We start from the raw sequence: 12,010 nt of genomic DNA on the forward strand, positions 1-12,010 counted from the left end.
GAAAAAAGAAAGTTGATTGTACATAGAGGATGACATGCGGGTACCATGAGTCAGCAGCTTACCCAACGTTTCCAAGGCGGCAGGGGGTCAAAAGAAAAAGGAAATAGCCAAAAATCAGAGGGTGAAATAAATAAAGAAAATAAACTTTTATAGCACATAGAGGATGACATGCGGGTCGCATGAGCCAGCAGGTTCCTCAACGTTTCAAACGTGACATGAGATCGAAAGAAAAAGGCAAGTGACCAAATATCAGGATCCAAAAATAATTCAAGAAAAGAAACTTGATTGTACATAGAGGATGACATGCGGGTCCCATGAGTCAGCAGCTTACTCAACGTTTCCAAGACGGCAGGGGATCAAAAGAAAAAGGAAATAGCCAAAAATCAGAGGGTGAAAAAAAATCCAAGAAAATGAACTTTTATAGCACATAGAGGATGACATGCGGGTCCCATGAGCCGGCAGGTTCCTCAACGTTTCAAATATGAGGTGCCAAAAAAACTCCAAGAAAAGAAAGTTGATTGCACATAGAGGATGACATGCGGGTCCCATTTAGCAGCAGCGGTCTAACGTTTCCAAGGCGGCAAGGGATCAAAAGAAAAAGGAAGTAGCCAGAAATCAGGGGGTCAAAAAAATCCAAGAATAGAAAGAATTTTTGTTCATAGAGGATGACATGCGGGACCCATGATCCTGCATCGTAAACGGCTCGATCGGAGAGCGTTGAACGAGATGACGCGATCGAGAAAAAAAACAATGCCAGAGAGGCTGCCATCTGGGCCCTACATCCCTGGGCGGTGCGGATTTGCGTTGACTCGGCCGGCGAACCCGAGATTTCGAGATGCACCACTTCCCGGGCCACCATACGCGACGTTTTGGCCGTTTTCGTCGGGCTAGGTGGCCTCAAAAACGAGAAAAAACGTTTTGACATGCACAACGGAGAGACCAAAAATCGTCGGCCATGGTACACCAGCAACCACGACGCGACTTCAACTTCGTCGGCCATGGCAACTTTTCTTGTAGTGTTCCCACCTAGCATGCAATTCAGCCATCAATCTAATATTTTCATTAATTAGAACTTGGATAGCATTTGCTGTAGCAAATGACTTAATATCCTTATCTTCATTAGGCATAACTTTCAATTTTAAAAGATCAACATCAGCAGCAAGACTATCAAACTTAGAAGCAAGAATATCAATTTTACCAAGCTTTTCTTCAACAGATTTATTAAAAGCAGTTTGTGTACTAATAAATTCTTTAAGCATGACTTCAAGACCAGAGGGTACACTTCAACTATTGTTGTAAGAATTACCATAAGAGTTACCATAACCATTACCATTATTAGAAGGATATGGCCTATAGTTGTTACCAGAATTATTCCTATAAGCATTGTTGTTGAAATTATTACTTTTAATGAAGTTCACATCAACATTCTCTTCTTGAGTAACTAATGAAGCTAAAGGAACATTATTAGGATCAACATTAGATCTACCATTCACAAGCATAGGCATAATAGCATCAATCTTATCACTCAAGGAGGAGGTTTCTTCAACAGAATTTACCTTCTTACCTTGTGGAGTCCTTTCAGTGTGCCATTCAGAGTAATTGATCATCATATCATCAAGAAGCTTTGTTGCGGCGCCTAAGGTGATGGACATAAAAGTACCTCCTGCAGCTGAATCCAATAGGTTCCGCGAAGAAAAATTATGTCCTGCATAAAAGGTTTGGATGATCATCCAAGTAGTTAGTCCATGGGTAGGGCAATTCTTTACCAAAGATTTAATTCTTTCCCATGCTTGAGCAACATGTTCATTATCCAATTGCTTAAAATTCATAATTCTACTTCTCAAAGATATAATTTTAGCAGGAGGATAATATCTACCAATGAAAGCATCTTTACATTTAGTCCATGAATCAATACTATTCTTAGGCAAAGATAGCAACCAATCTTTAGCTCTTCTTCTTAAGGAGAAAGGAAACAATTTCAGTTTTATAATGTCTCCATCTACATCCTTATACTTTTGCATTTCACAAAGTTCAACAAAATTATTAAGATGGGCAGCAGCATCATCAGAACTAACACCTCATCAGAACTAACACCAGAAAATTGCTCTCTCATAACAAGATTTAGTAAAGCAGGTTTAATTTCATAGAATTCTGTTGTAGTAGCAGGTGGAGCAATAGGAGTGCATATAAAATCATTATTATTGGTGCTAGTGAAATCACACAGCTTAGTGTTCTCGGGAGTATTCATTTTAACAGTAATAAAAACAAGTAAAGCAAACTAAATTAAGTAAAGTAAAACAAGTAACTAATTTTTTTGTGTTTTTGATATAAAGAAGCAAACAAAGCAGAAAATAAAATAAAGTAAAGCAAGACAATAACAAAGTAAAGAGATTGGATGTGAGAGACTCCCCTTGCAGCGTGTCTTGATCTCCCCGGCAACGGCGCCAGAAAAAGAGCTTGATAACGCGTGAAGCACACGTCCGTTGGGAACCCCAAGAGGAAGGTGTGATGCGTACAACTGCAAGTTTTCCCTCAAAAAGAAACCAAGGTTATCGAACTAGTAGGAGATGAAGGCCACGTGAAGGTTGTTGGTGAAGGAGTGTAGTGCGGCGCAACACCAGGGATTCCGGCGCCAACGTGGAACCTGCACAACACAACCAAAATACTTTGCCCCAACTTAACAGTGAGGTTGTCAATCTCACCGGCTTGCTGTAAACAAAGGATTAAACGTATGGTGTGGAGAATGATGTTTGCTTGTAGAAAACAACAGAGAACAGAGACTGCAGTAGATTGTATTTCAGATGTAAAAGAATGGACCGGGGTCCACAGTTCACTAGTGGTGTCTCTCCAATAGGAAATAGCATGTTGGGTGAACAAATTATAGTTGGGCAATTGACAAATAGAGAGGGCATAACAATGCACATATATATCATGATGACTACTATGAGATTTAATCAGGGCATTACGACAAAGTACATAGACCGCTATCTAGCATGCATCTATGCCTAAAAAGTCCACCTTCGGGTTAGCATCCGCACCCTTTCCAGTATTAAGTTGCAAACAACAGACAATTGCATTAAGTATGGTGCGTAATGTAATCAACACAAATATCCTTAGACAAAGCATTGATGTTTTATCCCTAGTGGCAACGACATCCACAACCTTAGAACTTTCTCGTCGGTGTCCCGCATTCAATGGAGGCATGAACCCACTATCGAGCATAAATACTCCCTCTTGGAGTCACAAGTATCAACTTGGCCAGAGCCTCTACTAGCAACGGAGAGCATGCAAGAACATAAACAACACATATATGATAGATTGATAATCAACTTGACATAGTATTCAATATTCATCGGATCCCAACAAACACAACATGTAGCATTACAAATAGATGATCTTGATCATGATAGGCAGCTCACAAGATCTAAACATGATAGCACAATGAGGAGAAGACAACCATCTAGCTACTGCTATGGACCCATAGTCCAAGGATGAACTACTCACGCATCAATCCGGAGGCGGGCATGGTGATGTAGAGCCCTCCGGTGATGATTCCCCTCTCCGGCAGGGTGCCGGAGGCGATCTCCTGAATCCCCCGAGATGGGATTGGTGGCGGCGGCGTCTCTGGAACTTTTTCCGTATCGTGGCTCTCGGTAATAGAGTTTTCGCGACGGAGGGAATTCATAGGCGAAGGGGCAGAGTCGGGAGGCGCTCGAGGGGCCCACACCATAGGGCGGCGCGAGCCCCTCCTTGGCCGCGCCGCCTTGTGGTGTCGCCACCTCGTGGCCCCACTTCATATCTCCTTCGGTCTTCTGGAAGCTCCGTGGAAAAATAAGACCCTGGGCGTTCGTTTCGTCCAATTTCGAGAATATTTCCTGTGTAGGATTTCTGAAACCAAAAACAGCACAAAACAGGAACTGGCGCTTCGGCATCTCGTTAATAGGTTAGTGCCGGAAAATGCATATAAATAATTCATATGCATGCACTAGCTAGCTACGTACTTTCGATTAATTAGCAACGATAAACTTGAATTTTGAGAAGTGTTCTCTCAAGTATGAACATTAATTAATTCTTGGGATTCAGCCTAGTTAACTAGGCCAACGACACTCTTGCACATCAACCGTAGCTAAACCCTAAACGGGTCTAAACCCTAAAAACCCTAAATCCTATAGCTAGGCCAACAACACTTAATTGTGCATCAATTAATTAGGCCCGGGGGTGGGGCATGCAGTCCTCTAAATGTGCACTGGCTAGTTTCCATTAACCCGGCCTTAACCCTAAACCATATATATATAATTAACCAACCCTATCTAATTAAAGCCTGATTAAAACACATAACCCCAGGCTAATAACCCGATCTAGCTAATAAAACCATGCTCTATAGCTAGTAAACCCTAGATTAATCTCAATTAATATATATGGCCTATATCAAACATTCTTGGGATTCATTAATTATATAATTATAACTAATAAATTAATTAACTTGAATTTTGACAAGTTTTCTCGAATAAAAACAAACTTTAATTTACCTCACAATATAGTATGTATATACACTATTAATATGCATGCATATATGGCCTACCATGCATATATATATATATGTATCTATAAAAATTCTTGGGGATTTCAATCTCTATCTCTGTAGCTCTCTCTCTCTCTCGATCTCTATCGTTGGTGGCCAACAACACACATGCATGCATGCATTTTATGCGCAAAGGCGGGTGTGCCTCTAATGATGTGTGCGCGCACTCGATCGATCTAGTTTTGATTAATTGTAGCACACAAATAAAAAAAGTTGTATTTTAATTCACAACAAGTTAAAATAAAACCCTAATAATTAACCCCTAAACCCTAATTAAACTTTATATAAACCATATAAATATAGTTTTTTTTTAGCTAACTATAGGCCAACGACACTTAATTGCGCATCAAGCAGGCCAGGGGGCCTCTCGGTTCTCTAAATGTGCCATTAACCCTAAACCCTAAACCATATATAATTAACCCTAGCTAATCAAACCCTACTTAAAACACATAACCCCCAAGCTAGCTAATAACCCGATCTAATTAAACATTGCTCTCTCTCTCTCTCTCTCTCTCTCTCTCTCTCTATATATATATATATATATATATATATAGAGTTAGCTAGTAAATCCTAGATTAACCCCAATTAATATATCTATGGCCTATATCGATCATGTATGAACATCCATGAGATTCATTAATTATATATATAATTAGCATTGATAAATTAATTAACTTGAATTTTGACAAGTTCTCGAATGAAAACACACTTTAATTAATTTGCCTCACAACATATATATACATATATATAATTAGTGTGCATGCCTACCATGCATGCATATATTTGTATATATATTTGAACATATTCTTGGGGATTTCAATCTCTCCCTCTCTCGATCTATCGTTGGTGGCCAGAACAACACACATATGCATGCACTTTTTGCGCAAAGGCGCGGGTGTCTCTAATAATGTGTGTGCGCACTCGATCGATCTAGTTTTGATTAATTGTAGCACACAAATAAAAAAATTATATTTTAATTCACAACAAGTTAAAATTAAACCCTAATAAACCTAAACCCTAATAACCCTAACCCTAAACCCTAAACACTAAACCCTAAACCCTAACCCTAACCATAACCATAACCATAACCCTAACTCTAACCCTAAACCCTAAACCCCGTAATCCCTAAACCCTAAACCCTAACCATAACCCTAACCATGAACCCTATATATAGGCCAACGACACTTAATTGTGCATCAAGCATGCCAGGGGGCCTCGCGGTCCTCTAATTAAATTAAATGTGCCATTAACCCTAAACCATATATATATAACTAACCCTAGCTAATCAAACCCTACTTAAAACACATAACCCAACCTAGCTATAACCCGATCTAATAAAAACCTGCTCTATATAAGCTAGCAAACCCTAGATTAACCCTAATTAATATATATATAGCCTACATCGATCATGTATGAACATCCCTGAGATTCATTAATTAATTATATAATTAGCGCTGATAAATTAATTAACTTGAATTTTGACAAGTTCTCGAATGAAAACACATTTGATTAAGTTGCCTCACAATATATATATATACCAGCACTATTCTGCAACCGGTTGCAGAATAATATTCTGAGCACCGACTTGAACTTCCCTAGACACAAGGTTGTACTTCCCGGATAACAGGGTTGACCTTTCAGTCGAACATACCTGCACTTCCCATTTTCTTCAGAGCTACTGATTCTACTTCGTGTTTCCTAACCATTTGTCGGAACTGTGCAAATGATATACTGTTGGATAGATAATGAAAAGCCGCAACTTTTTCATGTTCACAATTTTCGCAGATTATGAACGGTTTAAATTTAATTTTGAAAATACGAAAACGCTTCTATATGGCCAGAAAACGAACTTTTAGTTTGATTTTCGAATCGCTTATCGAAACTATTCAAATGATATACCGTTGGATAGATAATGAAATTTCGGAACTTTTTCATGTTTTACGTTTTTTCAAAATCCTCACAGTTTTTGAACAATTTTGAAAATACCGAAATTCGGACGTACTTAAAAACGGGCGGACAGTAATTTGGATGATTTGTTTCAACCGTTTGTCGGAATGATGCAAATGATATGGCGTTGGAAAGCTATGGAGTAGACGCAACTTTCTTATTCCATTTGTTTTCCCTAATTCCTTACAGTTTAATAGAATAATTCGAATTACTGTCCGCCCATTTTATGTGACGGGCACCGAATGATTTTCCCCGCGATTTCCATGCGGTATATTTAAACAAAGAAATAATGTACGGTTGGAAAGGTCTCAAAATGGCGCATCTTTTTCGTATCTACCATTTTTGCCAACTCCGAACGATTTGAAAGTAATTTTAGAAGTTTTGAAATCATGTTTTCGGTATATTTTGTGGGATAATGATTTGAATTTGATAGATTAGATCCATTTATTTGTTGTAAATTGTTGTAGGTAATGAAATTAGACATATACTCTACCATATAAAGCTTTTGGTGACAATGATTGAAGTGGTTGGTGATCAAATCGATGAGATTTGAATAATAGATTTCCGCCCCGTAAAAACAGAGCATTGAACTTCCGTCGACACGAACTTGCACTTCTAGGGAAATGCGGTTGTACTTCTCGGTGCTGTTTTGCGAAAGTGTTCAGTAAAATGACTATAAGTTTCTCATACGGTGTCCGTTTGAGGACCATGGCCACAGAAAATGCTCAGCACAACCACGCGCATCTGAACTTCCCGTGAACATGTCCTTGTACTTCCTGGCCTTCGTGATTGTACTTCCTAGAAATGTTTTGGTACTAGTGTGTTTTATAAAAACTAGCATGTGTGCTTCGAAATGATAATTTTAGATTGGCCCTATATTCTATTTAAGAGATTGTGTACTTCCTAGATCCTAATATTTGAACTTCACAATGTTGCTATGTGAACTTATGTGGGGGTATTTTCTTGATGTAATTACCGCTTGTACTTACTATTGTGTCCGCATGTACTTCTCAGAATCACCGCTCGTACTTCCTCGCAGATGATGGGATAATTTTATTTTTTCTAAATTTGGACTATATCGGTTTCTTGTACTTCCTATATTAAGTGGGTTTATTGCTCGTGTCGAATGGTTGTACTTCTCATTGTCAAGTATATGAACTTCCTTACGGGTGATGGGATTTTTTTGTTTTTTGTACATTTGGATTTTGTCGGTTTTCTTGTACTTCACATATTAAGTGGGTGTACTTTTTGTGTCAAATGTTTGTACTTCTCTCCGTCAACTATTTAAACTTCCCCTAGCGTGACGGCATTATTTCGTTTTTTTTACATTTGGATTTTGTTGGTTTTCTTGTACTTTCTATAATAGGTGCTCGTACTGCTTTTGTCGAATGGTTGTACTTCTCGTCATCAACTATTTGAACTTCCTCGGGGGTAATGGAATTATTTGGTTTTTTCTACATTTGGATTTTCTTGATTTTCTTGTTCTTTCTATGCTTGTGTTGATTGGTTGTACTTCTCAGCGTCAAGTATTTAAACTTCACCGTGGATGACCTTGTACTTCTTGGAAAATACGGTTGTAATTATCGAGATCACTTCTTGTACTTCCACTAATGCGGTTGTAATTTTCTCGATTTTCTTGTTCTTCCTATATTAAGAGAGTGTACTTCTCGTGTCGAACGGTTTTAATTATCGGGATCACTTCTTGTACTTCCACTAATGCGGTTGTAATTTTCTCGATTTTCTTGTTCTTCCTATATTAAGAGGGTGTACTTCTCGTGTCGAACGGTTTTAATTATCGGGATCACTTCTTGTACCTCCTCGCGGATGACGAGAATATTTTGTTTTTCTGTATTTGGTTTTTACATGGTTTTCTTGTACTTCCTGTATTAAGTGGGTGTACTGCTCGTGTCAAATGGTTTTACTTCTCGTCGTCAAGTAATTTAACTTCCTCACTGGTGACACTATTATTTTGTTTTTTCTACATTTTTATTTTGTCGGTTTTCCTGTACTCCCTATAATAAGCTCATATACTACTCGTGTCGAATGGTTGTACTTCTCATCGTCATGTATTTGAATTTTCTCGTGTATGATGATATTTTTTTCTACATTTGGATTTTATCGGTCTTCTTGTACTTCCTATACGAAGTGGTTGTACTGATTGTGTCATATGCTTTTACTTCTCATTGTCAAGTATTTGAACTTCCTCACGGATGGAAGAATTATTATATTTTTTCTACTTTTGGATTTTTTTGGTCTTCTTGTACTTCCTATAATAAGTGGTTCTACTGCTCGTATCGAATGGTTGTACTTCTCATCATCAAATATTCGAAATTCCTCGTGAATGACCGGATTATTTTGTTTTTTCTACATTTTGATTTTGTCAGTTTTCTTGTACTTCCTATAATAAGTGGATCTTGCAACGAGGGACGCGGGGAAGAGGAGTAGCAGCAGGCGGGTCAAGGGTCAACGAGGCGAGGCGAGGGTCAGGGGCGGCCGCATGCTGGCAGAGGCTATCGGTCCGCGAGTTAGGGGTGTGCACTTCCGGGCGTCATTCACTCGTACCTCATGAAATCTAAGTTTGTATTCCCCTGGAGCCTACAACTCTCAGAAGCATGTTCTATAACATACTTCTTTGGTTTTCCAGTTTTCTCATCTCGTTCTATGCTCCCGAATTTAGGAAGAACTGAGCATGAGTATGTAAATAGTGTACTTGTTAAAATCAAAGTTGTTTTTTTCCTCGTGACTTTTGGTATTTTTCTCGACAAATATTTGCTTCATGCACTTCTCCCAAAATTTGTTAATTGAACTTCTCAATTTTTTCATGTACTTATCATGTATTTTCCTGTGTCAATTATGTACATCCAATTCCGGTGCATGTAGCGCCAATGACAATATGTTTCTACTTCTTATCTTGTGCCATTCGTCAAGATGTGTACTGTCATTTTATTTTGCCAACACATTCATTCTTACCATTTGCCATTATTCCAACGTGAAATGTTCTTGCCCCGTGTACAATAATTCTATAGTGATTAGAATGTGTTTCTTAGAATCACCTCTTTATTTTCCATGAGATAAAACTAGAGGAGGTCGTATTGTACTGTTGATGCTACCCGATTGTACTTCCCACTCGATACAATTTTAAGGTTTAACATATTTTTGCCGGACTTCCGACACTGAAAATGTATATGTATGTATGTTATTTACTCGTACTTCCCACAGACTAACTGTGTCGTGGTGCCTACTATGCTACAACCTTTTTTTCACAACTTAAACAAAATATTTTTTAGAAAATAAATGGCAACTGCTTAGGACGATCGCAGCTAATGAGTGGGTAAAGAAAACGAGTACAACCATTGGAGGCAGCAATCCTGGCGCAATAGTGTAGCTTGCCGATGGACTTCTTGACAGTAAACCATTAACCTTTTCCCAAAAAAATCTGTAATTTGTAATCTGAATGGGTGCACTATCCGTCAGTGTAGTTCTCTTTTTGCTGCGCTGCTTGTGGTTTGTATACCTATACAACCCAATCTTTTTACCTGCGCTTTTTATCAGAACGCTCTTGTACTGCCGATCCCGGTCGACTTCTACATGAGAAAAGAGAGCAACTCCGGTCATGGACGCCAGCAACTAGCTTGACGTTTGATGAAAACTTGCGGACACATGGGGCCCAATGCACTTCTATCACAATGAAAATTGTGCGTCTTGTACTTCCCGGTCGATGAACGAATTATATAGGTTCTATATGTCACGCCATAGCTAATTATGTAGGTTCTGTATGTTACACCATAGGCCATAGCGAGGATCTTGTCTACAGTATGCACATGGCATCACAAGATTAGGATAGAAATAGCAGACACAAGGATGGAAGAAAATACTAGAGTGCACCGGCATGGTTGATGTGGCTAATGTTCTCTAATGAGTAAGTATCAAGCTGAAACCTCCGTATAATAGTACATGCACGAAGTTTCAGGCTTTTTATTTCGTGCAAGGGCTACCAACTAAACATTGACAAACCGCATGGAAATAATGGCATTTTATACTATTATCTGCCTAAATAAGCTTGTATGCACTGCTGATTAATTTGACCAAGTTATCTGCCTAAATAACTGCCTGCAACATGATGTGCTGCCGTAGATGAAGAGGTGTTTCCTGGTAGTTTATAAGAGAAATCACGATTATCACTGTATATACATAAGCAAGATTTTACATTTCTTTGAGGTTTTCTGAAAGTGCACATCCCAGGCAACATCAATCACACACCGTGTATTCGTCAAGAGACAGGCACCATGGACTGCGATGAACTAGAGTCTTGCACTTCCCCATCGTGGGAAGCCCACTACCGGCAACAGAGGAAATCCACGATCTGCGGCAATCTCTGGTACAGTAGCTGGGACGGAGGAGAGAGGCCCGGCGGCCGGCGCAACTGGGGCGGAGGAGAACTGTGGACGCTGGTGACGCGCGGGAGTCGATGCGGAGCAGGGGCGCCATGGGGGAGCCCGCAGGCATCTGCGCTGGAGGTTGGAGACAGAGGCCGCGGGGAGGGGGCAAGGCGTGCTAGGAGGGGTGCTGGCGATGGGGCGGAGGGCGTGGAGGCATGCCGGCAAGGGAGAGAAATCGGCGAGGGCCCGTCGGCCATGGGGGAAGGTCGGCGAGGGCCCGTCGGCCGTGCGGAGATCTTCCAGGAGGCGGCGACGCCTTGGGAAGCAGGGGCGGCGGGCGGCAGGAGGCGAGCGTTGGCGTGGGGAGGTGGCGCTCAGCGGCCTGAGGAGGTAGTGGTGGCCGGCGGACAGGGGAGGCTCGCCGGCGGCAGCCCACCGGGGCGCGGCGGCGGAAGAATGTGGCAGAAGTGGGAGACGAGTCAGGTCGGGGTGGGGAGATGGGGAAGTGGATCTTCGGGTCCTAGTCGGACCGGTTCTTTTTTTTCTGGAGTTGTTTCGGGCTGTTTCCGGCCTAATAAGAGTCAGTTGGTGCTCAGAACTGTTTCGGAATAGTGCAACCCTATATATATATATATATATATATATATATATATATATATAAATAAATAAATTAGTGTGCATGCATGGCCTACCATGCATGCATGCATATATTTTTATATATATTTGATATGTTGTTGTCGGACGCAGACCACCACACCGTCTGATGTTGCGCTGCCTCCGGCACGTCCTCCATCAGATAGTGCACCAACGCGTCCTCTGGGTTGTCGGCGCGCGGTTCGCCTCCTGCATCTCCAGCTCCACCTCCCAACATTTCTTCTCTGGCTACGGCTGCGGCGACGGTAGAACCGGTGGGAGGAGCGGCGCCCTCTGGCGCCCGAGGTTTAGGCGCCCGCGCGGCGGTGAGTGCGCCTCCTCCTTCATCGCCGCCTCCTTCTTTATCGGCGCTGAGACAGAATCGCAGGGTGCATCGCGGATGATGATGTCGCCACCGCATCTGAGCAAAGGATAGGGCGCTGAGCGCTGCCGCCTTGCGGAGCCCAAC

Source organism: Lolium perenne, chromosome 2 (genome assembly GCF_019359855.2).
Source record: "Lolium perenne isolate Kyuss_39 chromosome 2, Kyuss_2.0, whole genome shotgun sequence".
NCBI classification, from domain to species: Eukaryota; Viridiplantae; Streptophyta; class Magnoliopsida; order Poales; family Poaceae; genus Lolium; species Lolium perenne.